This window comes from Pan troglodytes, chromosome 11, assembly GCF_028858775.2.
Source record: "Pan troglodytes isolate AG18354 chromosome 11, NHGRI_mPanTro3-v2.0_pri, whole genome shotgun sequence".
NCBI classification, from domain to species: domain Eukaryota; kingdom Metazoa; phylum Chordata; class Mammalia; order Primates; family Hominidae; genus Pan; species Pan troglodytes.
Genome location: NC_072409.2, coordinates 102,122,486 through 102,149,452, shown reverse-complemented (window position 1 = coordinate 102,149,452; position 26,967 = coordinate 102,122,486). Strand labels below are relative to the sequence as shown.

Genomic DNA, 26,967 nt, shown 5'->3' with positions numbered 1-26,967 from the left:
CTCCCCTGCCAACTCCCCTTCCTTATACTGTCTTTGGAATGGATACTTTGGACCGGGAAAAAATTGATCATTTAATAATCTTTCCTGGCTTTAGCTAATTCAGAGCAACCTTTTGTTTGCTCAAATTACAGATGCATTAAATCTAAAACCTGTGTCCTTTTCTTGAATTATAAGTTTAAGTTTCACGTCTGGGCCTTTCTTTTATTCTTTCTCCTCCCTGCCCCTTCCTCCCTTCCTTCGTTTTTGTGAGACAGAGTCTCGCTGTGTCACCCAGGTTGGAGTGCAGTGGTGTGATCTCGGCTCACTGCAACCTCCACCTCCCAGATTCGTGATTCTCATGCCTCCCAAGTATCTGGAACTACAGGCACCCACCACCATGCCCAGCTAATTTTTGTATTTTTAGTAGAGACAGGGTTTTGCCATAATGGCCAGGCTGGTCTCAAACTCCTGACCTCAAGTGATCCACCCACCTCGGCCTCCCAAAGTGCTGGGATTATAGGTGTGAGCCACTGTGCCCAACCTGGTCTGGGCTTTTCTAGGTAACAGTCTGCATAAGAACCAAGTGACATCAGGAACACTTTTTACTGTTGATGACAGTTGTGCTTTTTGCTTTCTTCTGGAGAAAAGTTTAGAAATAGTAAGATTCTTTGCAGGTTTTATTGACTTTTTTCTGCCCTTTGATTTCACAAATGGGAATCAATTTGAACTAGATTGCAGAGATTTGGATTCAACTCTTGGCTATTTATTCTTCTGCATAGCTTCTGTACTAGAACCCTAGCATCAAAGTATGATTTCATGGTGATAGTCTGTTGTTGGATCATATAAATTCCACTGGGACAAAACACAGGCATTTTCTGCCTTTATATCTTTCAACATTGTACCTAAATTATTTGAAGCTGTTTTGAGTGAGTTGAATACGTAATCTCTCAATGTAAAGAATGCCAAAAAAAAAAAAAATCATTGTTGGTGTTAAGACTGCATAACAAATCACTCCAAATATTAGTGACATTAAAAAATAACCATTTTAGTAAGAAATTGTGCATGTCAGGAATTCAGGGCACTGCGGGGATGGCTTGCCTCTACTTCATAATATCTGGGGACTCAACTGGGGGTGATTTAAATGCCTTGGGGACTGCCACAGCTGGGGCTGGAGGATTGGCTTCAAGATGACTTCTTCAGGCTCTTATTAGGTTGGTGCAAAAGTAATTGTGGTTTTGGACCATGAATTTTAAATCGTAACTAGGCTCAAACACATCTTTATTGGTCAAAATAGGAACCATTACAATTAACACATTTTTGTCAATGAGAAATAAGTTTGTTTATTCCTGTAACATAAAAATCTGTGCTTCAGGATTTGACATAAGTTTGTTTATTCCTGTAGTATAAAAATCTGTGCCTCAGGATTTGACAAACTATTGGAAAGCATTTTCTGCATCCTGCTGGTGGTGGAAGCATTTTCCCTGGACAAAGTTGTCGAGATACTTGAAGAAGTGGTAGTCAGTTGGTAAGAGGTCACGTGAATATGGCGGATGAGGCAAAACTTCGTAGCCCAATTTGTTCAACTTTTGAAGCTTTGGTTGTGCAATGTGTGGTCAGGCTTGTCGAGAAGAATTGGGCCCTTTCTATGGACCAATGCCAGCTCCAGGCATTGCAGTTTTTGGTGCATCTCATCGATTTGCTGATCATACTTCTCAGATGTAATGTTTTCACCGGGATTCAGAAAGCTGTAGTGGATCAGACCAGCAGCAGACCACCCAGCAGTGACCATAACCTTTTTTGGTGCAAGTTTGATTTTCGGAAGTGCTTTGGAGCTTCCTCTCAGTTCAACCACTGACCTACCTGGTCATCACCGGTTGTCATATAAAATCCACTTTTCATTGCACATCACAATCCAATGGAGAAATGGTTCATCGTTGTTGTGTAGAATAAGAGAAGATGACACTTCAAAATGACTATTTTTTAAAAAAATTTTTGCTCAGCTCACGAGGCATCCACTTATCCAAAGCTTTTCATCTTTCCAATTTGCTTCAAATGCCTAATGACCATAGAGTGGTCGACACTGAGATCTTCGGCAACTTCTCGAGTAGTTGTAAGTGGATTAGCTTCGATGAGTGGTCTCAACTGATTATTATCAACTTCCAATGGCCGGCTGCCGTGCTCCTTATCTTCAAGGCTCTCATCTCCTTTGTGAAACTTCTTGAACCACCACTGTACTGTACGTTTGTTAGCAGTTCCTGGGCCAAATGCATTGTTGATGTTACAAGTTGTCTCTGCCGCTTTATGACCCATTTTGAATTCGAATAAGAAAATCGCTCAAATTTGCTTTTTGTCTCACACTATTTCTAGAGTCTAAAATAAATACACAATTAACAGTAATAATTCAGTGTCAAAAAACATAAAGAAAGGTACATTAACATGATGTATAACATAACCACTTTTGTTTAAGAATGTATTGAATATCAAATGGCAAATTTCAAAAATGCAAAAACCACAGTTATGTTTTCACCAACCTAATATTTGACACCTCAGTGGATGTGGCTGCAAGGCTGAGCTCAGCTGGGACTATAGGTCCAGGTGTCTATAGGTCCCCTCTCCAACATGGTGGCTCAAGGAACACTTCCCCCATGACAACCAAGTATTCCACTAAAGCAAGGTGGAAGCTGCAAACCAAGTGGTCTTTGCATAGTGTCACCTTAGAAGTTGCAGTGTCAGTTCCACCATCCTTTATTGGTGGAATTGGTCACAAGTCTACCAGGGAGAAGGAAAGGAAAGATAGACTGCACTTTTCAATGGGAGGAAAGTTAAAAGGATTTGCATCTGTTTTTAGAAACCACCATACTCATTTAAACTCCGATATAAATTTTTTGGACATTTTATTTTCATGCACTAGATTACTGTGTGGGAAAAAAAAATATTGTCTAAACTTTTCCGAAGTAAAACAAGCATTTTTGTAGACATTTTATAGGTATTTTGTAGCTAATTATCTTAATGTAGCTATAATACGTAAGGGAGTAATTTTTAATTAGGTTGTCTTAGATGGCAAACTAGGAAAGTCACATGTGATAAAACTAGACATTTAATAAACAGTTTATTGAGACTTTTTTAGTGGCCATGATGGATGTTTGGCTATAATTTATTTGACATTTATCCAGAGTATTTTAACGTATTTACACTTTAATATAGCAGTTTCATTTCTAGAAGAAAATTAAAAAGTAGTCAAGGAGTTAAATCAAGATTTACTTACAAATATGTTCATCACAGAATTATTTGTATGGTACTGTAAAATTGAAGGCAATCTAAATATACCACAAAAGACTTTGAAAATATTATGGTATTTTATTTCATAGAACACTGCAAAAACTCATGCTGTGAAGGATATTTATTTAGTGACAGGAGAAAATATTCATAATATGCTTGTTAGTGCTAAAAGGACTAGAAAATGGGTATATGAAATAATATCAATTGTATAAAATATCCAACTATATTGTATATATAAAACAAAAATATAAATCCTAAAATTGGCAGAGATGATCTGTTAGGTTTGAAATTTTGCATAAGTTTATTGTTTTTGTTGTGCTTTTTTAACGGTGCATTTTAAAACTTTTCTAAAATGATTACATATTAATTTTTTTATATTTATAAAATGAATAAATACTGCATTACTTTGTAAAATATGTAAATTTAAATTTGTAGACCTTTTGAATTTTTTACCAAGAGGGTATATTCCCTCTTAAAAAATAGAAGAGAGAAGAAAAAGAAAGGAAAGGAAAAGTCAAAGAGAAATGGAGCAGCAAAATATAAATACAAAGAAGGAATTCTTTGCATGATAGAAAAACAGCCTAAACAATGTTTTCAACTAGTTGTCTCACTGAAGTTCTCTTTGAAGGGCCTAGAAGATCTCATCTCTATCTTTTAAAATCCAGTTTGCTTTAATATTTCCATTGTGTCTGCTTGTTGTGGGTTGAAATGTCTCCCCCTCAAAAAATATATTTTGAATTCCTAAACCCTCAGTATCTCAGAATATGACCTTATTTGCAAATAGGGTTTTAACAGAGGTAATCATAAAATTATGTCATTAGGGTGGGCTCTAATTCAATATGACTGAGGTCTTTATACAAGGAAAATCTGAACAGGGAGATAGAGAGGAAAGATGATGTGAAGAGACACAAAGGAAGGAAGAAGACAGACATCTGCAAGTCAAGGAACACCTGAAGCTATGAGAGGCAAAGAGAAGAAGAAGAGAGAAAGTGAGAGACCTGGAACAGATCCTCCCTAATATATTTAGGGAGCATGGTTTTACCAACACCTTGATTTTTGACTTCCAGCCTTTAGAACTGGAATACAATCAAGTTCTGTTGTTCTAAGCCATTCAGTTTGTAGTACTTCGTTATAGCAGCTCTAGGAAACAAACACACTAATATATCCTACTCTTTCTATCTTCCCCTGAAAAAGATTTTTTTTAATTGACATTCCTCTATTAAAAGATGAAGAAGAAAAAAAAAGGAGGAGAAGAAAAAGTACAGTTCATAAAGCTACATAAAACACAACATACTAAAACAAATAAAAATATGTATAAAGAAAGTTAAAGAGAAATAGAATAAGCTAGAAAGAGGAAAGATTGGGAAGACTTGGTGAGTTTAGGGCATAAAAAGACTTGCCAAATTAGGAGAAGCCTCATTGCTTTCCCAACTGAGACAAAGGTCTTCCCCATACAAAAGATACGTTAGGATATCATCAACAATGTCCTCATCAGTATTCATTCAGGAACAAATTGATAGATAACTGGGAGTTTCTTTGTCAATATAGACTTACCACATCTTGCAAAAACATAACTACCCTGGAGGAATTCAGAGGAGTAAGTAGTATGTGGATATAATACATCTGAGTTGTCACAAAGGAGGAAGGGGACAAGTAATCAATACATTTAGGCCCCAAACATGGCTCTAATGGTCTAGGGTAATCCAGATCCATTTCTTTCCCAGATTCATTTCCTTCTAAAAAAAAATTAAATAAAAATTTAAAAATAAGAAATAAAAGTAGCTCCATGCCCATGAAATGTAAATCTAACCTTTCAAGGCTTCAGGTAATTCCATAGTTTTTCTCAATTAGCACAATGAAAGCCCAATCTGGTTGGGTTTTGTTTTCTTTTGTTTAGACAAGATCTGGCTCTGTTGCCTAGGCTGGAGTGCAGTGGTGTTATCTCAGCTCACTGCAACCTCTGCCTCCCAGGTTCAAGTGATTCTCATGCCTCAGCCTCCCAAGTAGCTAGAACTACAGGCACCCACCACCACATCTGGCTAATTTTTGTATTTTTAGAAGAGACGGGTTTTTGCCACATTGGCCAGGCTGGTCTCGAACTCCTGACCTCAAGTGATCCACCCACCTCGGCTTCCCAATGTGCTGGGATTACAGGCATGAGCCACCGCAACTAACCAGAATACTTCCACTAATTTTTTTTTGTCCTGATAACACATAGCTAATCATTCTTTTAATGGGTAGAGCATTTCACTGTATAGCTGTATCATAATTTATTTAATCATTTGCTGTATTGTTGGGTATCTATGCTGTTTCCCACTTTCCGGTATTGGATAAATTCCTTAGAAGTGGACTTTATTACTCAAAAGGCAAACATGCTTTATGTTATCTGGTACATATTATCAAATAGCCATCTAGAAAACCTAAACAATTGGGAACTTGTTTTTAGTTTAGAAATCAGAAAAAGTATTAACAATATTGTATTCATGACCTATTGCTTATGGTATAGAACAAGGGTCAGCAAACTCTTTCGGCAAAGGGCCACATTGTAAATATGTTCAGCTTCGTAGGCGATACAGTCTCTGCTGCCTCTCTGCCATTGTAGTACAAGAACAGCCATGGACAGCCTGCTGGGTTCCAATAAAACCTTATTTATGGATCCTGAAATTGAATTTCAAGTAATTGTCACATGTTATAAAATATTATTCTTCTTTTGATTTTTTTTCAGCCATTAAAAAAAAAAAGGCCCAGATTATGGTTCAGAGGCCACACAAAAACAGGTGCAGGCTAGATTTGACCCACAGGCTGTGGTTTGCCAATTCTTGGTGTAGAATTTAGTACTTTGATGAACAATTTTGCAGCATACTAAAAAAAATCCCTTCTTGTGGAGAAACTTGAACTTTCCTGCAGGTTCTTCTTGGCTCTTTAATATTCACATGCTATTAAGACTTCCTTGGACACCACCAACTGTTAGAGCAGTCAGTGGGTAAATTAATGTCCCTGCACATTAATTGCTGTCAATATTGATTCAAATCACCGTTGAGCATATTTCCTAAGGATTTAAAGAATATCCATTCCTAAGGTTTCTCTTAAAGCTGTCCTTGGATTAAGACAGACCATTACAGCCATGTTCAGAATCAAACTGTATTGATTACTCCTCCCCTTCCTCCTCCTTTGTGACAACTCAGACATATACATCCACACACTCCTTACTCCTCCAAATTCCTCCGGAGTGGTTATAGTCATGCAAGACGTAGTAAGCCTATACTGAGGGAGAAAGACACTCTTACTTATCAATTGTTTCCTGAATGAATACGGATGAGGACATTGTTGATGATATCCCAGTGTATCCTTTGTATGAGGAAGACCTTTGTCTCTGTTGGGAAAACAATTAGGCTTCTCTTAATTTTAGCATCTTTGTTATGCCCTAAATTCACCAAGTCTCTTTCTTACCTGTTTACTCTATTTTCTCCTTAATTAGCTTTCTTCATACATGTTTTCATCTCTTTGGTTATGCTGTATTTTATGTAGTTTTATAAGCTGTATCTTCTCCTTTATCTTCATCATTTAATAGAGGAATTTTAGTTTTTAAAAAATAAGAATGAGGGGGTGACATGCAGGGATGTGGAAGATCAGGATTTGCCAGGGGGTGGGGTGAGGACGGTCCTGATGCCCCACAGTAGTCTTTCAGCGTTCTCATAGGATTTCCTTCTAGTCTCTTTTCTCATTGCAATACAGCAGCGCCATTCAAAACAGAGCCCCACATTTATTTAGCGCTTCTGCCTTTTGTCTAATGGCTCCATTTGTGAACCACTCTGCCATGGGAGCCCAGACCCGGATTCTCCCCAAGGTCTGGAGACTCTCAGGCTGGAAGTTCTCTGTGCCCAAGATCAGAGCCCAGAAAGGAGCTCAGGCCAAAGAGTTTGCCCTGGGGGTTTATCTGTAAGGTTGTCGGGAATGACAGCAAAGAGCCAGGCTGCTTGATGAATCCAACGAACAGAAAAATCTGTCAAAACACGCAGAACGTTCATTGCAGGGATCGTGGAAACATTGCCTATTTGTTTGGAGCGCGTTTAATTATTTTTAAACATATGCAGTCTGTAGTTCAGTGAACATGTCAGGAATAATAGAGGAAGAAAAGCAAACGAGGGGAGGGCGGCGCTGTTCCCAGAGCGACTCGTCTTCGCAGCTGGCTGATGGGGAGAAGCAGTAGATGCCCTCCGAAGTGTGGCTCCCTGTCTGTCACCTAATGAAAAGCAGTAGGGGGATTAATGTCATTAGCTCCAGCCCAGCATGCTGTGTAGTAAACAGATATACATCCTGGCTCATTTGGGGGAGTATTTCTCAGCTCCTGCCCACTGGCCTGCAAAGGTCACTCCCCAGCCTTCTATTAGTTAAATGGGGAAAAAAATGGGTTGGTTGAGAGAATCTTGTGGTCCGTTCCAGTGAAAGCAGTCGCTGCGGATTCTGGTACCTAATTCTGCCCCTCCCTCCCCTCACTCACCCTAATTGGGCTTAGATTTCTTCTTTGGGAAAAATCTGAGGTAACCGGAGAAGATAAAAGCTCTACAAGTGAATGCTTTGCAGAAGAAAAAATATATTTTTTATTTTGATAACTAAATTGACTAAGGAGTGTGGAAAAAAATGGGGGTTTGCTGTTTGGATATCATGACCATCTCTCTTCACTCTTGAACCAAGAGCTTTTTCCACATATTAGCACACACAAAGCTGAAGACTGAGCCATGCGTGTGTTCACTTTTCCCTAATCCACAAAAATGTGAACAGCAAACAGCCACAAGTGAATAAAACTTAAATATTTTATATTCTTAGAAAACACAGAAATTCTGACTTTAGAGTGGAAACTATTTAGGGAATGGGAAATAAAAACATAAGAATGTCAAGAGGAAGAACAAATACTTCCTGAAGATGGCGATGACGAACCTGTAGCCACAACAGGAACTTTTAAAAGGAGGAACACCCAGAATCCTTCAGAGAGAACTAGGGAGAGTCCGGGAAGCCATTTTGATAAAATTAAGAAATAGTAACTAAGGAAAAGAAAAAAGCATGTTTGAGGGAAATGTGGCAAGGAATATTTAGAGTTAACGCAACGTTCTACAAATAGTAGATGAAGACAAAAATAAACGCTGCCTTGTAAGAATTTGCCTTCTTTTCTTATCAAAGCAGAACACTCTATTTTATACTAAAAGCTTTGAACTGTGCCCTGATGTTTATGGGCTGTGTAGTATTTTATAGCAATAGATGTTACTATCAAAGAAACAGTACAAATGAAAAAGAAAAAGAAAATTCAGAATCATTTGTGTTTGTTATGTCACAAACTCAATTCTGAGCTCCCCCTCCTCACCCTTATGGCTTCCTGAGAGTCACTGGAAGTCATATTTCTTGAAAAGCACCATGGCAGAGTTAATTTTCTCTTCCAATAGTAGCAGGCCAGCAAGGGAGAAAAGGAGATAAGGAGAGGAAGAGCACACCATAAAAAAAAACCAAAGCAGAACAAAACAACAACAAGGGGCAAATTTAAATAGTTTCAGCTTTTAGAGATGAACCTAAATCTTTAGGCCTAACCAGCCTCTAGGTAGAAACAGGATCTGAGAGCTTGATACTAGGGATCAGATTGTCCTCACTGGTCAGCTGTTGACACAAACCTTCAGACCCTTTTCCTAGGTCCTAGTTCACAAATACTCAAGGAGTAGGAGGTCCCCCTGATGCCTCTGGCTTCTTTAGAGACCCAAGCACCTGGGAATAATTCGCTACCGCCCTGCAGGTCCCACCAAGTCCCAAGGAAAATGGGGACTTCACCACAGAAAGATTGCTACCTTGCCCAATCAGCTGCTTCCTGATCTTTCCTGATCCCCCATGTTCTTCACCAGGCCAGAGTCAATTCTCTCCTGCATACAGAGAGAGGATCATATGGTTCTTGATGGTTAGATTTAGGCCCCAGGGCCAGCCTAGGGGAGGCCTATCCTGGCTGATCTCTCTTTGACTTGTCTCTTCTGAGTCCAGTCTTCAGTGCAGGATACTCCTCACTCCTGGGTTCCTTTCTCCTTTATCAAAGCACTCATGCCATGGATGCTCAGAGTGGAGGTGGGTTACAGGTGGGGTAGAGGAAGACAAGGTCAGTTTCCGCTGTCTGAGGATGAACTAGGATCTACCTCTCAGAAGTATGATTACCAAAACTTATAAGAAAATGTTTACATCTTACATGACTTAATATGTTAAAGTAAAAGTTGTCCTTATGAACAAAAGGGGAGACTAATGAAACTAGGTATTATCCAAGCTTTTTCAGAAGGACAATTGTATCAGATAGACAAGGAATATGCTCTGTGTGTAATTGTAAGAAAAGTGTGGACTCCCTGCTTCATTTTAACTGATAGACTACTATTGACTACTGAGGTGTTTTTTGTTTTTTGTTTTGGTAAAAATAAAAATCCTAAGAGATTCCCTCTTGCTTAGCCAAATCTAGCAGTTTTCTTGTATGACAAAATAAACTCTTCCAGCTGCAGAAAGCTGGGGCTATATTTTTATCTCTGGGGTCTGGTGACTACATAAACTATAAGAACAAAGCTAGAGTGATTTATTTACTAGGTGTCATTAGAAACTTAAGATTTTTTTAAAGGTTTGTAAACATGTACAGTATGGGACATATTATATATACTGTTTGGCTAACACAAAACACTCATAGCAAACTTGCACATTACAAATTTGATCCAGAAAGCCAGTGGGAGTATTTTTCATCCCCTTTCTTGTCCAACCAGTGTCACTGTCTTGCCTGACCTCAGTGTCACAGGGCCTTCTGGATGAGGAAAGAGGAGTATAGTGGTCTGAGGGCCCTGGCTTTGGTGGCTCAAGGAGTCAAGGGCAATGGGATCCTGTGTTCTTTTCCTTGGACTTTAAAATTTTTTTTCTTTTTTTAAGACAGACAGGGTCTCACTCTTTTGCCCAGGCTTGAGTGCAGTGGCACAATCACGACTCACAGCAGCCTCTACCTCCCACCTTAGCCCCCCGGATAGTTGGGACCGCAGGCACACACCACCATGCCCAGCTAATTTTTGTATGTTTTGTAGAGACAGGGTTTCACCATGTTGCCTAGGCTAATCTTGAACTCCTGGGCTCAAGCCGTCTGCTGACCTTGGCCTCTCAAAATGCTGGGATTACAGGTGTGAGCCACTGTACTGGCCAACTTGAAAACCTAATGTGCACCAGAAGCATCTGGAAAATTTGTTAACAAAAATGTAATTGCACAGATTCCACCTCCGGATACTCTGATTCAGTAGTATGTGTTGAGGTCTAAGAATCTGCATTTTTTTATATTTTTTTTATTTTTTTAAATTATACTTTAAGTTCTAGGGTACATGTGCACAATGTGCAGGTTTGTTACATAGGTATACATGTGCCATGTCGGTTTGCTGCACCCATCAACTCGTCATTTACATTAGGTATTTCTCCTAACCCTATCCCTCCCCAAACCCCAACAGGCCCCAGTGTGTGATGTTCCCCTCCCTGTGCCCATGTGTTTTCATTGTTCAACTCCCACTTATGAGTGAGAATATGCAGTGTTTGGTTTTCTATCCTTGTGATATTTTGCTGAGAATGATGGTTTCCAACTTCATCCATGGCCCTGCAAAGGACATGAACTCGTCCTTTTTTATGGCTGCAGAGTATTCCATGCTGTATATGTGCCACATTTTCTTTATCCAGTCTATTATTGATGGACATTTGGGTTGGTTCCATGTCTTTGCTATTATGAATAGTGCTGCAATAAACATATGTGTGCATGTGTCTTTATAGTAACATGATTTAGAGACCTTTGGGTATATACCCAGTAATGGGATTGTTGGGTCAAATGGTATTTCTAATTCTAGATCCTTGAGGAATCACCACGCTGTCTTCCACAATGGTTGAACTAATATACACTCCCACCAACAGTGTAAAAGCATTCCTATTTCTCCAGTATCTGTTGTTTCCTGACTTTTTAATGATCACCATTCTAACTGCTGTGAGATGGTATCTCACTGTGGTTTTGATTTGCATTTCTTTGATGACCAGTGATGATAAGCATTTTTCATAAGTTTGTTGTCTGCATAAATGTCCTCTTTTGAAAAGTGTCTGTTCCTATCCTTTGCCCACTTTTTGATGTTTTTTTTTTTCTTGTAAATTTGTTTAAGTTTTTTGCAGATTCTGGCTATTAGCCCTTTGTCAGATGGATAGATTGCAAAAATTTTCTCCCATTCTGTAGGTTGCCTGTTCACTCTGATGGTAGTTTCTTTTCCCGTGCAGAAGCTCTTTAGTTTAATTAGATGCCATTTGTCAATTTTGGCTTTTGTTTCCATTGCTTTTGGTGTTTTAGTTATTACGTCTTTGCCCATGCCTATGTCCTGAATGGTATTGCCTAGGTTTTCTTCTAGGGCTTTTGTGGTTTTAGGTCTTACATTTAAGTCTTTACTCCTTCTTCAATTAATTTTTGTATAAGGTGTAAGGAAGGGATCCAGTTTCAGCTTTCTACTTATGGCTAGCCAGTTTTCCCAGCACCATTTCTTAAATAGGAAATCCTTTTCCCATTGCTTGTTTTTGTCAGGTTTGTCAAAAATCAGATGGTTGTAGATGTGTGGGGTTATTTTTGAGGCCTCTGATCTGTTCCATTGGTCTATATCTCTGTTTTGGTAGCAGTAACATACTATTTTGGTTACTGTAGCCTTGTAGTATAGTTTGAAGTCAGGTAGCATGATGCCTCCAGCTTTGTTCTTTTGGCTTAGGATTGTCTTGGCTATGTGGGCTCTTTTTTGGTTCCATATAAACTTTAAAGTAGTTTTTTCCAATTCTGTGAAGAAAGTCATTGGTAGCTTGATGGGGATGGCATTGAATCTATAAATTACATTGAGCAGTATGGCCATTTTCACGATGTTGATTCTTCTATCCATGATCATGGAATGTTCTTCCATTTGTTTGTGTCCTCTTTTATTTCCTTGAGCAGTGGTTTGTAGTTCTGCTTGAAGAGGTCCCTTCACATACCTTGTAAGTTGGATTCCTAGGTATTTTATTCTCTTAGAATCTGCATTTTAATAAGCACCTTCCCTCAATCTAGTCATTATGCAATATTAGGATCACATTTTTGAAACATTGATTAGATCTTTCAATTATAGTAATGCTTTAAATAGCATGGCATTTGGGGGAGCACTTTTTAGGAACGTGTGAAGCACAGCATTTAGTATGCACTGGGGGCCTGGCCTCATTTGCTTAATGCGTGGTATGACTTTAGGATGACTCTTGTCATCTTGATGACATTGTTTAGTGTACACTGCAGATGGAATATTTTCTCTATTCCCTCCAGCACTCTGTTTAGGGCTGGAACCAAGTGATCATAAAATATTGCAGGGAATTTGAAAGTTATTCCATTTAACTCCTCATATTGGAGATCAGGGATAGAGCAAAATGTGTGGGGCTCATATCGCCTGTGTGTATGATTATGTGCGCAACTCAGAAATATGGGGCCTTGAGCAAGAAAGTGCATTGTGGGTGGTGCTTTGTAAGTAGCATAACACAAAACACATAAGAAAACTATATATGTGTATGTGCACGCGTATATGTGGTGAGTTAAGCTGTTTGGCACTTAATGGTTTGGACCTATACCAAAGGCAAACCACTGGAAAAAATACTTGCCATTTCAAGGACTGCATAAGGTGACAGAATTTCCTCTATGAGACATACATTTCACTCTTGCTGCCCAGCTGGCTGATTGTTCAAATTCAATAAATCACAGATTCAACAAACACATATTTAGAGAGGGAGGGAAGAGGAGGAGATGAGTAGTATCAAGCTGTGCAGATAAGAAGGCCAGGGCTAAGTCTTTGAATTTGTGCACAGTAGAATGAATACCTTTTATCCATTGGCCCCACTAAACACCACCACCAGGAAAATCATTTTCCAATTAGTCAGCAGGTTTCAGCATCATTACCTTTGAGATCAGATTTGCTACCATTCAAAAATGCATCAGAGGCAGTGGAGGAAGAGTTAAGCATCATTCCTGGCATGCAAGGTCTGGGAGGAGGTGAAATTAGATTAGCTGCAGGAAAATGGGAGGGTTTACATTACCAGAGGGGCTCTACCTGGCTCCAGGCTTAACAGTGAACAACGCTTTCAGCATATGGCATTACAATGGATTAGTGATCAAGTACGATTAATCCTAATAGATCGTCTTTTGAACCTCAGTGGCTTGTTAGGTGAGGAAAAATTGTCTGTCCCCAAAGTGTCAGGTGAAACTCTCATTTGAGGTAAGACTGCCATGTGGAGATGGGTCTCCATCTGGTGGCTTCCTTTTGTGAAACTCCACCAGAAGGTGTTTTAATGAGGCTTTTATAGCAGGCACCACCTGCCACTAATCTTCCCCTCTAAAAAGGTGTAATTGAGGGTTGGTTTTACAGTATGGCTCATATCCTAACCTTGGGAATTCATCAAGAAATGCAAATCTGGTTGGGACGGTGTAATCATGAAATGCCATTTTGGCTTTTGGTTTAGACTGAAGTAGTTATAGAAATTTGTGGTGGGCTAATTACAACCAGCTATATAGTAGCTTCCCCTTTTCAGTTAGATTAATATGTGTGTCATCTCAGAATTAAATAACCAAGTTGATGGTGACCATATGTCTTCATTCAATTTTTTGCACATGTAAAGAGTTGCAAGGCTGCTAGTGGTTCACACAATTTAAAGGTTTCATTTACACTATTAAGGTTTAACTGGTTTGAATTCACTGCACATTCGTCCTCTTAGTAGATGCTTCAGTTCTACAATGCATTATTTCAAAGAGACATGAGCAAATTACAAAATCACCGACTCATTTTCTATCTTTGAGACCTGGGGAGTAGAGGTATTTTTCTTTATGTCTTAAGATACAGATTTCTATTACACTGCTATGCTGGCAGTTTAGTTATTGGTTATGCTGACATTTCTACCCAGGACTTCGAAATATAAGACGCTGTAGAAGATGGAGTATTATAGAACTTTGATTTTTTAATTCAACATGAGTTAAGCTCTTACTATATACTAGTTAATGTTGCTACAGATTAGGAAATATTATTATTAACAGTAACAACAATAATATTACACAGACTCTGCTTCCCAACAGTGTGGTATCATTTTGTTTTCATTCTTGTGCTCCTCAGAATATTTTTGAAAATCATTTCCTTTTGCTAGTACCATCTTAGAATAATATGTTAAGAAACATTTCAGCTATATATAATCAAATCAATAAAATAGTATATATACTTAGATAAATTTCAATATTTGAGTTTCATGTATACTCTATTTCAAAAGTCAAAGAAATGCATGGCTCCTGTTTACTTGCCTTTCAATTACTAGTTTAATGATAGAGTATTGCAAGAAAGGTAGATGACCCAAATTATCCCCAAATCCAAACCTGCTTTACAGTTTGAGTTTGGAACAGCATTTATAAATATGAAATATGACTTTAAAACAGAAGACATAAACTGGCATCCCAAAGGCTCTGACCTGCAGTTTTATATTTGGGCTTTTATTATTTTTGTTTGCTGGACTACACAGGGTTTGTGTTTTTTAATACAAATTTGAATCCATGTGGACATAATACACTCTTCCCTTTTCACCAAAGGCCTTGTTTACTTCCTAATCTCACACCAAAGCACGCTGACAAAACTGAATCCCAGAACTAAATAAGGCTGATATTCACACAAGTTTGTGAGCATTGATCCCATTACTTTAGAATCAATCCCTGAACTTGTCTCCATGCATGCAGTGAAGCCCTTGGGGATGTATGGGTGAGGAGAAGGCAGGAACCTACCCAATTAGCAGGATCACAGAAGCCAAATCTACCGTTTGTAGGGCTCAACATTTTATAACTATTTTGCTCCCCCAACCCTAAAGTCCTTGCTACACAACCAGAAGCCAGAAACTGGAGGGACAGGGTAGGTAAGAAGATAAGACCACATTATTTAACCTATTATTTTCCACTTAGAAAAAGATTTTATGATCAGTTTGAAAACATGTAACTCTAAGTTCAACTTTCCCAATGCCTTTCTCCAGGAAATTCAGTTCTCACAGACATGAATGATTAGAACTAATCCTGCCAAAGAAAAAGAGTACATGAATATTGTTCTCTCATTGACAGGAGAATGAGGTTGATTATATTTTTCTTTAGCCTTTGACAAATTAGAAAATCAGTCTATCCTTTCCCCTAAATAATCCCTCAGTGTTGGTTTAATTTAGAGAAAATAATAGCTGCCTGAAGGTTAAATGACTGCCTGACACACAGTCTGTCTCTTAGTATTGGCTATGTCCATGCATCATATTAAAGAAGTATCCAACTTCTCCCTGCCTCAGGTTTTCCACCTATTTTACTCATTCCACTAATGTCATAATCAGACCTAGCCTTGAGAATTATTATGAAGCAAGAAAATGTTGTCTTTGAAGTTTCTTCACTCGATGCTGCCCTTTAGTTTCCTTTACTGTCTGGTAATGCTCTTCCTGATTGCAGCCCCTCTCCAACTCTGGGACACAATGCCAGGGCTTCCAGCCTCAGACAGTTCACAACCACATCTGTCCATCCGTGTCTCTCCAGCCCAACCTCCCTGGGCCGTGATTTTCTAGCTACTTTCACCGAGCACCTGGTTGTAAAGTGGGTTTTTGTGCCTTGTGATTTTGGACTTTTCAAAGCATTCGGTCTTAAGCCAAGGGAATGGTTTTCTTGATAAAAATGAATAAAAGCTCTGTAGCTGGATTAGGGAATCATATAAGACCAGAAGAGGCCTATGGATCGCCAAATCATACCATGCTTTGCCAGGTACCCGTCACCATGCCTCGATAGTTTTTTGTATTTTTAGTAGAGATGAGGTTTCACTGTGTTGTCCAGGCTGGTCTCCAGCTCCTGAACTCAAGCAATCTACCCACCTCGGCCTCCCAAAGTGTTGGGATTACAGGCGTGAACCACCATGCCCAGCCAATGTGGATTTTTATGAAAGTGAGACAGTTATCCGGGTATGTTTCCTGTGACTTTTAGGACTTGAGGATAGTCGCAATGGAGGTATATTGGCTAAAACTTTGTGATTCCATATTTTTGGTAATAAGTAGGTGAGTAGTCGCTTCTTTGGCTCAGCTAGACATCAAATAAATTTCTTTAAACTCTTTTCTTCCTCACACAACATTCACCAGCATAGTGACGCTGGGTTGTATTCTGTGTAAAATTTACATCCCTCGGTATCTTCAGTTTACTACCGTTTGTCCTCTTTCATAAATTATGTCTTTATTTTATTCTTCAGCATTCACCTTTCCAGCTCTCCTATGCTCTCCCTAAGAGCCTTGCAGTGTGCCATTCTTCCTCTGGAGAACCCACCTGTAAATAAATTTTCCCCCCTCAGACTTTCTACATGAATCCCAAAAACGAGGTTGGCTCACCTTGACATTTTATTGTTATCTGGCATTTTACCCTCTATCTTCCTCAGTATGACACATATGTTTGTAACTGAGGCCAGGAAAGTTTTAAAAGAAGAGAAAAGAAGAAGAGAGAAAAGGAGGAGAGGGAGGAGCAGAAAGGACCAGGAAGAAGATTTTTGTTTAAATCCTTGTTTCTGTTTTAGATAAATTATTTAGACACTAATCCATCTCCCTAGAATCAGATAAAAATGTAGGTAAGCAAACTTAGATGAATTTCTCTATAAGCATGAGAATTACTCACCCAAAACACTAGAATAGGTGTAGCATTGTCCCTGAAAACAAGTTGGTGGCATCTGGCAGAGGTTCACAAAAGTGCTTGTGAGACTTATATGAATGGAAGATTCCTGAAGCAGCACAAGATTTTGATTTAGTAGACCTGGGTTGAATTCCAGGAATTTCAATTTTTAACAACCACCCACAGTGGTTCTGACAGTGTTCTAGGGAAAGTTTTGGGCTATTTCATCAAGATCTTCATTACTCTCCTTGGCCCTTTGAGAATCCTGAGTGAGGAATTTCAAAGATGAATGTGTGTAGAGAAAGAGCATGTTGCATAGAGAAACAGTAAATTTTATTACATATTATGCATTTTTTAATTTAAAGAAGAGCTATCTTGGACCAGTTATGCTCCATAAATACAGCATATAAGCATTAAACTTAAAAGAGTCTAGTATCTGAAACAGTTATTGTCTACTCACCAAAAGAACTGGAATGATTATAGGCAGCCCAGGCCAGGTATGTAATGTGGGTGTTAAGACTCTGTTTACAAAAACGAATGCGGGAAGGCATGGAATTTCCAGACTGAGTGCTACTTGTGTATACAGTTCCTCAATTTGTATTCTATAGGAACCCAGAGTTTGTTTGCTGCGGGAGCAAATCTCACAATGCAGCAAAGCTGGACATTCCATAGCTCCTAAGCTGATGTGTTGCCCTGCCTGCCCTATGCTTCCCTCCTTGTCCACTCTAGCCAATTCCTTAATGAGCATCTGATTTAGATAAACTATAACTGTTCAGAGCATTATTGTTTAAAGCCCCCATGCCAGCTGACAGCACTATAAACTTTGAAATCACCAATCAGTAATCATCTTCATATATTCATGATGAAATAAAGTTGCAGAGAAAGCCAGTTTTTGTTTCGAGAATACCTTCTTTTACTTCTTTTAGGGTGGTTGTGATACTTATGGCCATTGGATAGTCTCATGCACAAAGAAATTCAAGTTGCATAAAGCAAAAGTATCCAAACATGAAGGGCAATGATAGCATCCCAGCCTTTGGCCAAAAAAAGGACCCGATTCAATAATTTTTGGCTGGGTCAACCAGTACTTGAAATTTAAGTTTTTTACCCAACATTTCTATCATATATAAAGGATTGCAGGTAGACATGGACTACTAGTACATAATATAAACCACTATTTTTTTAAACTCAGAATCTCCCTGTGCATTCATTCTGAAGCTTATCTTTTATTCCTAAAGCCTGCAGACTAGATGTAATACTAACTTTCAGCAAGCAGGCCTGGTGCTTACTCAGGAGAAAGTTTCCCTTCTTTGCTTTCATCCATAGGACTTTCTATTCTGAGACTGTTTGACTTCATCCCTGATTGATCTTTAACTGGCATGCATTAAAAGACTCTCCCTGAATAATAAGTGCCATGGAAATAGGCACCTTTCATCTTTGGAGGCAAAGGAGCCCTGTGCCACATGGTGGGGTGGCAGTTCCTTTGATCAGCATTTCTTTACTAGAGCCCAGAAACTGAGTCACCCTACCAGGCATAGCAATACAATAGGCATCCAGTATCCCAATGGAACCAGTGCTAAGCAGTGATTGGGAATTTCCATCAGACCATCTTAATCCACTAGTCTGAGTTGTCACCATGAGTTCCACGATGCCCATTAAAATGACTTCAGGTCACCTTTACTGAGCCTGCCCATTCACTCCAAAACAATTATCCTAATCCCCTTAGCAGATCCAATCCCTTAACACTTATGAAGTGCCCTCCTACGCAGGGTGCTGACATTTTCCAACAACACTGGCCTCTTTGAAATGCCAATCAAAAGTCCTCCTTGTTAAAATACACGACCCTCTCTGCAAGTATAAACAGACCTTCATACATCACCACTACCACCATCATTAAAAAGCACTTACAGAACACCCACCTGTGCATGATGCCGTGCAGCCCGGCCCAGAGCAAGCAAGTGTTCCAAGTGCTGACCTGAGGAAGGAGTGGCTACAACCCTGCCACTTCAGGGTTCTTCTGCTGTTTATTTAACACAGACTGTGCCTAGGGGCATGGGCCTGCAGCAGACCATTTCTGGTAGGTGGGTAATTGCCCCAAGAGAATTAATTAGCTGCTTAACAGAGCAGATCTAGGAAATGTAGTGTGTGACAAAGCTCACCATTAAAGTTTTACCAAAATGTTACTTCCCAAAATGTTAGTTACCACTCCCCAGTACTCAACTACTCGGGCCTGCACGGGGTGATTCGGAAGGATCTTTCACAGTTATTTTCCTTCCCTACATACTGTCACCCTATTGACTACTCACCACTAAGGAAGGAAGGGTAAATAGAACCAATGTTGATCCATTCTCATGCTTTTGGCCAGCAAATCAGGACAGAGGACATAGGTTTATTTATCACTCCACTACTTACCAGCAGGGCAACTTTGGAGAAGCTGGTAAATGCTCTGGGCTTCAGTTTTCTTCAGTGTAGAATGAGAACCATACCACATATGGGTTGTTTTAAAGGTTGAGTGAGACAACAAAGGGTGGAAATTAAGTGCTTGGGACTCAGTGGTGTCAGAGAAATCTGGGCCAAATCTTAGACAAGACTGATAGTATTTACTAAGTCTGGGAGCCTTTTGAGAGGTGAAGCTGGGAAGGCCTTTGCACACTCAGGGGGTGAGAAAGTCCGATGAGAAAGGAGTGAGAAAATAACACGAGACAAGGCAAGACATTTAAGGTTAGCAAAAGTTAGGCAGGGGCAACCAAAGAATTAGGGTGCCTGGAACCTAGGGGCTTCACTGGGAAGTAGTAAGAAGAGAGGGTGAAACATAAGAGAGAGAAGCAGTGGTGGAGGGGATCTGTTCCATCATCCATTTGTTTGTTCATTTCCTCAGCCATATACAGACGTCAGCATTTATTGTTGTCTACCCTGTGCCTGATGCGATGTTTGGCAAATTCACATGGTTCTTTATGCAGAAAGTAATATAGTATTCTGGAAAGAACAATGATTGTGGATATGTGAGCTTGAATCCTGGCTCTCACCTCTATGGTTTTAGCTTCTCATTAGCACCATTTTACCCTTCTTTAGCTGCGTCCTTCCTGTGGGCCCAAGGGAGACATATGTTTCACATAATTTTAAAACTTGGCATAATAAAAAAAAGATACTGATGCTTCAAATCTAGCTAAAAACATGTTTTGACAAAGATGTATATGATTTAATTTCCTCCTCCCCGTTGCAATATTTTCCCCACAATGCAAGTTTAGGTATCTGCCCTTTACTTAAACCATATACAACGTGACAAGTAATAAAGGCTTTAGTAAGAAACATGAAAAGAATAAAACTGAAGATGCGATCTTTCCCAATTCAAAGATATTTGTTCGAAGCCGTTCCACTCAACTGTCTTAATCTCTTGAGAGGAGTCTTGGTTTATTGTGAAAGAGTCTCCTAAGATTGCTTGAAATGCCTGTGACGGGAACCTGGTCTGTAACCTAGCAGTGTAATGGTCTTAGGTCCTTTCATGTCTTTTCCAATGCTTAATGATAGGTAACCTATATTCCAAAATTCTCAGTGGATGTCGTTCATTCAAAATATATAATACATATAGGTTCTAGCAAACAATATTTTACCTACAAAAGAAAAGCGAATGTGGGCTGGAAACATCCATTGATTTTAGATGTCCATGTACTAAAGAGGTTGTATTCAGTGTAGCTCACTCAATTCTGATTGAATATCCACACTTTTAAACCTGCTCTGTTAGAGCTAACCTATAGAACTTCAGTTTCTCTGTTGGCGAATGGTAACAGTAGTGCCTACCACAACAGGGATATCAGCAAAATTGCATGAGGAAAATTATTTAAATATCCTGAGACTGTTCTACCTAAAGCAGTCTTATCAGTTCTTCATCATACCATCCTTTTAAATGCTGAGGATAGGTCTCCCCACAATCTGAAAATATATTATTTATTTACATGTTCAATTGTCTGTTTTCTTTTCTTCATTTACTAGAATGTATGCCCCAAGAGAAGAGCAATCTCACTTGTTATATATCAAGACTTGCCTGCTCATAGGAGGTACTCAGTAAATGTTTGTTGAGTGCATAGTAGTTGATCAATAAATGACAGATATACACAAAACTATACATATGTGTATATATTCATATATTTATAGCTTCTTTACTAGATAGTATCGGTCTACATATATATTCATGATAAACATTCCATATGAGCTATCATAATCCTAATTTTATGTATATAAAGAAATGAGTTAAAAAAGGTTGAGTAACTTGTCTAACTTCACAGTGCTAAGAGTATTGGTCTTGAGAATTGAAACCATAAACCCAGTTTACATTTCTTCCATTACAGCATAGCTCCTATTCACTAATTTTTTTAAGAGATGGCCATCACTCTACCTTACCATACCCTGTTTCAGAGTCTATTTCATAGGTTGTGACTTTATCTGTCCTTCCCAATGTTTCCTCAGCCCTCCTTCCAGCCCACAACAGCCTGTTCCATAAGTACAGGGCTATAGCCTGAAGTATCCTTGTGTGGCTCTCTGGCTCTGATCTTGTTATGGAGCCATCTCAGTGCTATTATTTCCAGGAGTGGGCTGCTCCAGCTTCTTAAAGCCCCTCATTTAATTGACTATTCAAAAATCAGATACTGTGAGCCCCCATCCCCATAGGGTTAAAGCACCCAAAAGAATCCCCACCGATTTCCTTCTACCTCACAGCAAAGTTTAAGCCACACATGCACCAGCTGCTGATGGACTCCACACCCCAGCTGTGCCGCTGAAGGGTGACTGTACTCGGGCAGCCGGTTCCAAATCGAGCTGCTGAAATGGGGCCTCATGAGGCTTTGACAGTGTTTGTTAATTACCGAATCCTCCCAGCCTGCCAGCCAGGCTTCTCCACGGAAGGCCTCGCCATGTGGAACTGCTCCTGGTGGCGCTCCCTCTGAGCTCCCATTTGGCAGCAAGCAGACAACATTTTAAAAGATGTTTTTATTTGCTTTAGCGTTTGGTTCATCCTCCCTCCTCTGCCCCCGACTCTGACACTTCGGGACTGAAATATGTTTTTTGCAGTTGTGGCCAAGTTCTACCAGGTTCCTGAATCCTGCGTTTAATGAGTTGGTTGTCAGAGGAGAGGCCACAGCTGGAGGCGTTGACCCAGGTTTTATAGTCAGGGGTCTGTGCACCCAGATCCACCGCATGAATGGTACAAGTAAGGGCATGGGACAGCTTTTTACTTTATAAGTCTGACTAACTTTGGTTCCAGAGTCCTCCTACACAGGACATGCTCCACATTCATATATAAAATTTAACTTTTCTCTAAGAGTGCATACAAAAAGGAGCCTTGGTTGGGACAAGAGTGCTTTTGTGACAGGTTTCCTGAAAGAAAAGACTCCACATCACTTTTATGCCTGATTTAACTTGACCCGTCAATCACAGGAATTTGGCCAGCTATGCTATGGAACAATGCAAGTCCCATTCACAAGGGCTGTAATATGCCATTCATTAAGATGACTCTCTTGGCTTCCACCATGGCTGTCCTCTTGCTCCACCAGAAGACCTAAGGGGATAAAAAAGAGCCAAGCCACTAGAATAGCTGCAATAGAATGCACTGTGGTCACAGGGCCAGTGCCAACTCCAAAGGCATGTACCAACCAAAATGCAGATGTTCGATTTGGCCATGAGAGATGGCATGTGGGCCTTTCAGGTTCAGTGAACCAAACAGGATGATGAGGGTTTTCATCTTCCAGAAGTTGTGCCCATAATTCTAACCGCTAGATTGAATTCTCCTTCTCCAGAAGATTAGCTGTAACCAGTTACTAGGGACTCATGCAGAGAAAACACTTGATTCTTTTTCTACCATAAAGTTTTCAGATGGAGCAAAGAGACAGGTACAAGTCAGGATACAAATGGAGTCTAGTGCTTTCTGCTGCCTCATCTGAAAGTCAGCCGTGCAGGAGATGCCCCAAAGAGCAAGTGGACAGCAAGTCATTTTTCTTGGGGAATCATGATCTAAATTTTCCACGTGAAAAAAGTCCCAGGCCTATTACTTCTACAGTTTGTATTTTCTCCCACTTAATTTCCCAAAGAAATGCAATCTTTTCCCAAAAGTTCAGTTCCATGGGTTGAATTGTGTCTCACAAGAATTCATATGCTGAGGTCCTAATCCCCAGTATCTCAAAATGTAATCTTATTTTGGAAATAGGGTCATAACATATATAATTCGTTAAATTAAGATGAGGTCATGGTAGGGTAGGTTCCTAATCCAGCACGATTGATGTCCTTATAAAAAGGGAAATTTGGACCAGAGACACTCACATAGGGAGAATGCTATGTGAAGACAAAGGAAGAGATTGGGGTAATGCCCCACAAGCCAGGGAACACCAAAAATTGCCAGCAAATCACTAGAAGTTAGGTGAGAGGAACAGCCTAGAACAGATTCTCCCTCTCGGCCCTCATAAGGAACTCACCTGCCAATGCCTTAATCTTGAACTTCCAGCCTCTAGATCCATGAGAGGTACATTTCTTTTGTTTAAGCCATTCAGCTTGTGGTGCTGGTTATAGCAGCCCTTGCAAACTAATTAATATAGCAAGTGTAACTGCTTTTTTGCACTTGTGTCCCCTCAAAATTAAAACTCTTAGGGAGGATTCTCTACCAGTTTTCCAGGTAAGTTTTAGAGAAAGATAGCTGCCTTACAAGCTGAAAATTGTCATAGGTGAGCAGATGATATTATGTTTGCAGGTCAATATACTCTCTGTAAGGCTATTTGTAAGCACTGTATTTATTGCAAAATATTTAATGTCCCTCTGAGGAAAGGGGAAATTGAGATATGAAGGGCAGAGTCCTTGGAAATAAGGCTCCGTGGTGGAGAGTTGCATGCCCACTAGGGCTTGCTCACAGAAACAATAGCTGTAAGGAGATGAGGCAGAGGAAAAGTTGAGTGGTAGTGTGGCTACAACAGATGGATAAAATGATGACCATCCATTGTGTCCCTAAGACCAGCTCCAGTGTTGGGAATTATAAATTGTGTCACTGATTTCCTATAATTTTGTGAGGAAGAGAAACTTACCAGAACCCTGAGAAAGCTGTTCTCGGATGGGGTGAAATGTCCATAAAAGCTGTACGCTGCCCAGCAGTGCAAGGAATGGACTGTAGTGGATGCTGTGGTTGTTGGCCAATCCCCTCTTCAAGATGAAGACACTCATTTCCTCAGATGCCAGGAGTCATGGCTGCTGAAGGCTCATAGCCGAGGTTCCTCCCTCGGCATTGACCTCAGTCAAAGAAAGCCACCTCATCTTAGGACACACCCCATCTAAGGGACATCCCACATTCAAGAGCTCAAAGTAACCAGGTAGCAGTCAGAATTCAGTTAGTGATACTCTTGCTGTGTCCTCTGGTGGAAGCATTCCCTCTCTGAGGTTCAGAACTTATGGGTCTTTGACACACACAGTTTCAGAGACAGAAAGCATAAATTATCCAAATGGGTCTGTGGAGATAATCAGGGGCAATCCCAATATCACTTTTCTTCCCAAGTCTTGGTATTCTACCTACTGGGGACATAATACCATGTAACGGTCATTATATGTGAGTGTACATTGTATACTATAGGATGGAGCCCCTCTCCTTACAGCACCCTCTCCAAGCTGGCACATCAGCTGCTGTTTGAAAATGCTATCCCTGTGGTCCAGCAGACCAGCAGCTACTGGGCAGTGCTGTAACTGTTATGATTAGTGGATCCATGGTCATATGTTCATAGTAGTCCCTTCTGTTCTATAAAGTGGGCTGCTTGGTCTGATGTGATATATGATCCTGTGTTTGTGGATCAAATGTGCCCCAGATAATGGGGCTGATGGAGGCCCTGGGAGAAAGAAAATCATACCCATATTCAGAATGTATTGATTTCAGTCAAGATAAATTGCTGTTTCTTCTAAAGTGGAAAGAGTCCAATATAATCAACTTGCCATGAAGAGGCTGCTCGGTCCTTCCTGAAATGTTGCCACATTAGAGGCTCAGTGTGGGTTTCTATCGCTGGCAGCTTGGCTATTCAACAGCAGCAGTAGTTAAATAAGCTTTGATCAGTGAGAGTCTGTAGTGTTAAAGACTCCTTCCCTGCCACCATAACTACTTTGTTCATGAGTCAGTTGTGCAAGCACCAGAGTATCTGATGACCTAGACTCTATTTCAGATGCACCACTTCAAGAGATTGCTGTTAGGCTTGTCTCATCATATGACTTGATGCATCTGACAGGACCAAAGCCATGGTGGGAAGTTCTGGTCACAAAATCATTTCATGTCCTATCATCATGCTACCAGGGTAGTAGCACACCATGGTCTTTGGCATAATTTTCTGGTGCAGATGGCATATCTTTGTTCCAGAAACATATGTACCTACACTGTGGTGCTTTTACTGTGGTTTGCCATATACTTCATACAGGATCTTTTCCACCACAGTTATCTCTGTTATCATACCATATACTCTGTATAATAACATAGGGTCTGCCAGGCCTTAAGACCCAAGCAGCAGGGCCACTTGCATTGCGGCCTAGAACGGCTGCAAAGCTTTCCTGCTAGGTCCTACTCAAAGCTGACAGCCTTCCAAGTCATTTAAACTTACCAGTGAAGAGCAAGTTTATAGAGAAGACGAAACTGCAATCCCACCATCATTCAATGAGTCAGAAGCCAGTAGCAACTTACTGTTACCCATACCTACTGAACTTGCTGGAAAGATCTTTGTGAGGATTAGGAATTAGGTTAAAAAAATTAAGAAGAACCAACTTCAAAGCAAAAATTAAACTGTATTTCTACTTAAACAATTAATACACCTGAGTTAGTTTTCCAAACCCTAACTTCTGATTAAATGCCCTTAAAACTGAAAAAACAAATTGTTCATTTAACAAATCATACTCCTACTCAGAATGAGTTGACTCCAATGTGGATACAGGAATACACTGCTTCCTAAATGCAAAGAGACCTACCAGGCACTGTGTTTCCTCCTTAGGGGTGAGAAGTACAAGCACAGTCCTGTACTTCAAGGGCATGCTCCTGCATACCCCACTGATGCCTAAAACTTTACTGATACAGTTGGTCCTGGAATCTTTATAAAGTTTGTCTTTCACCTGGAGTGTATGTGTATGTGGCTTAACAAAACACCTAAAATTCTTGCTGCTTCCTGCTAGTCTGGTTTTATTAATATTATGTCTTTGAGATAGTGGGTCAAAGTGATATTCCACAGAATGTCCAGTTAGTACGCGTCCCTTTAACTATATAATTATGGAGGGTGGGAGAGTTAACACAGCTCTGGGGAAAGACTATATATGCACACATTTGTCTATTTCACGTAAAGACAAATTGCTTCTAATCCTCCTTCCTAATAGAGTTGAAAATGAACACACAAACCAGCCCAAGGGCTGCATATCATGTTCCTAGGGCTGTGTGGTTATGTGCTTATGAAGATATAACATCTGACAAAGCAGCTACATTTGGAGCTACTACTTGGTTGAGTGTTAAATGCTCCATTGTCATTTTTGATTTTTGCAGCAGTGAGGCTGATGAATTAAATGCTTTTGTATTACTACTGTTTTTGTATACTGCATATCTTTAAGAATAGCACTAATCTCTGCCACTGTACCAAGGATGCAATATTATTTTTTTATTTCCTATGTTGGCTGGAGTATAAGGGCACCTTGAGAAGCTTTCTCATAGTCTTTCCCACTATGATGGTTATTGCACCTCAGGTCAAGAAATCATTGTGAAGATTCTTCTAACAACTACTAAGTATATGCATTCCAATTATATATTAGGGTCCAGGAAAATGATCAGGGGCTGGATCTCTGAATCTAGTGACCTCTATGAGCCAGATGTGGGTCAGGACTTCATTTATTACTTGACTTTCCAATTCCCACGCTTATGCAGGGCCATGATGACAACTACTGTCCCCAGGTACTAATGTCAACTTAGATTCTGTGTCTGTACTACTTGAAATGTCTGGGTATACCCTTTTTTCTAGTATATG

The 26,967-nt window shown here is 39.9% G+C and overlaps 1 pseudogene; it reads right to left on the bottom strand.

Annotated features, from left to right (window-relative positions):
- Positions 1-1,412: 1,412 nt before the first annotated feature.
- The window catches only part of LOC129135914 (histone-lysine N-methyltransferase SETMAR-like), a 39,028-nt pseudogene continuing 13,473 nt past the window's right edge, over positions 1,413-26,967 (bottom strand).